We start from the raw sequence: 2,408 nt of genomic DNA on the forward strand, positions 1-2,408 counted from the left end.
TGTTGCTTTGAGAGCGCTGCAGTGTTTGACTGTCCAGGTAACACAAAGATGTGTGAGTCTCTGCAGTGTTTGACTGTCCAGGTAACACAAAGATGTGTGAGTCTCTGCAGTGTTTGACTGTCCAGGTAACACAAAGATGTGTGAGTCTCTGCAGTGTTTGACTGTCCAGGTAACACAAAGATGTGTGAGTCTCTGCAGTGTTTGACTGTCCAGGTAACACAAAGATGTGTGAGTCTCTGCAGTGACTAAAGCATGCTCACTAAATACTGGCTTCAGTTTTCAAACACCTTCTCATCTTACACTGCAGTCTACACTCGTCCATCAGCTGAGCATTGTTTTTCTTCATCATATCACCCTGATGCAACCATTTGTTGGAGAAATGGAAATATGACAGCTAATCATCACAGGTTTCTGTTTCAACTCTGAGCTCTGATTGGACAAGGTCACTTTGTGGAAACAGATAGAATGTCCTAAATACAAACTGGGTAAGGCTTATTCAGGAAGAGCCACCTAATACCTGGAGCTGCACAGGTGATCCTGGTGGGGGGGGGGGTGCTTGAAGTGTGACCACAACCTTATTATGACCAGGCAAGTTCAGACCTGTWGTTCAGTTCTGGGCAGAACTTGGATAAACTCAAAGAGAGAGTACCCCCCCCAGGCCTTGGCACACTACAGAAACATTTTCTCCCTGCTCTTCTCTCCTCACTCTTTACTTGTTTTCAATGTTTCATTTGCTTTCTTTATTTCTCTGTTTGTCTCACAGCTTTTAAAAAGCTGTTGCTCTACATTTCTGAGACTCTGTCCTCAATAGGTGAGCTGCCGTGGCGACAGCAGCCACAAAAGCTCTGACCCCCCAGTAAAGTCTCATCCAAGCCCCAGTAAAAGCTTCTTGTTTCTGAGCTGGATGTTTCCACTCAGTGGCTTGATGTGAGTGGACGTGGGAGCCTCTGAGCTGTTTAACCTCCACCTCCCCCACTTTTCACACTCAGCTCGCTGGACCTTTGAACGGCAGCTGCTTTATTTGTGAGAAATGAGAGTCCTGCCAACTGCTGGGAAACTTTCACYGAGAGCTGGACAAGTTTAAAACAAGATTTATTCTGCTTGTAAATGAAATATGCAAATAAAAAAATAAACAAATAAAACAAAGTGCTGTTGGTAGTAAGTTCAATCAAAGGTCTTTGGGCTTTTTCACTTTTTGAACAACATTTTGCTTCTCAAGCTAACCTCTGACTGGTGGGAAAGGCTATCAGGCTTAACATTCTTAGAACCAGGTCTGTAGGTGATAACAAAATTAAACCAGACAAAAACCAGGGACCAATGGGCTTATCTCAGGTTAGGGTCCTGTGGTCTGTCCATATAATGAATGGGATCTCTCTGACCAGTGTCGCCACTCCTCTAGAGCCAATTTAATGGTTAACTKCTCTCTATTTCTCACATCATTCACTCATTCATTTTATTTATCATGTAAATGCCTCTGCATATAATACACAATAACAYTAACATAAATGGATAACACAATAAAGCATAAAGCTTATTTCCATTGTTGTCCAATCATAGTTCTGTTCAGCTGAGGATRGGCACAAAAAAACCTTTGTAGCCACAGCTGTCCTGTTGCAGACTGACGGGGCACTGCTAGGCCCTCTGACCACCTCCAGCAGGCAAAGTGTCTTGCTCAAGGACATGACTAAGATGGATGGAATGGAGATAAAACCAGCAACCCACCACAACTCCTCTAACCTCTTTGCCACAGCAGCCCCAGAAGATGGACCTGGATTACAGAAAGTTTTCATATTTAATATATTGAGGAGAAAAAAATGAATTGTGGAGCTTAAAAAAAGAAAGTTTTGTTCAGCTCAACAATGGACTCTGGTTTAGTTTTTCCTTTATGAGAACAAGTTTCTAACAAGTTCTGAGGCTCCAGGTTTAGCTTTAATAAGTAATTTAATAACTTTATTCAAGGAATGATTAACAAAGAAAATCCTGCAGCGTTATGTTTCTACCCTCTGCTGGCTAAATGAGGTCTCAGAGCATCCCCTGTCATTTTACAGCCATGTGAGGCTGGAGTGAGGCAGGAGTGAAGCAGGAGTGAGGCAGGAGTGAGGCAGGAGTGAGGATGCAGTGAAGCAGGAGTGAGGCAGGAGTAAAGCAGGAGTGAGGCAGGAGTGAAGCAGGAGTGAGGCTGGAGTGAGGAAGGAGTGAAGCAGGAGTGAGGCTAGAGTGAGGAAGGAGTGAAACAGGAGTGAGGCTAGAGTGAGGAAGGAGTGAAACAGGAGTGAGGCAGGAGTGAGGCAGGAGTGAGGAATGAGTGAAGCAGGAGTGAGGCAGGAGTGAGGCAGGAGTAAAGCAGGAGTGAGGCATGAGTAAAGCAGGAGTGAGGCAGGAGTGAAGCAGGAGTGAGGCAGGAGTGA

The sequence above is a fragment of the Austrofundulus limnaeus genome, unplaced genomic scaffold, assembly GCF_001266775.1.
Source record: "Austrofundulus limnaeus strain Quisiro unplaced genomic scaffold, Austrofundulus_limnaeus-1.0 Scaffold1239, whole genome shotgun sequence".
NCBI classification, from domain to species: Eukaryota; Metazoa; Chordata; class Actinopteri; order Cyprinodontiformes; family Rivulidae; genus Austrofundulus; species Austrofundulus limnaeus.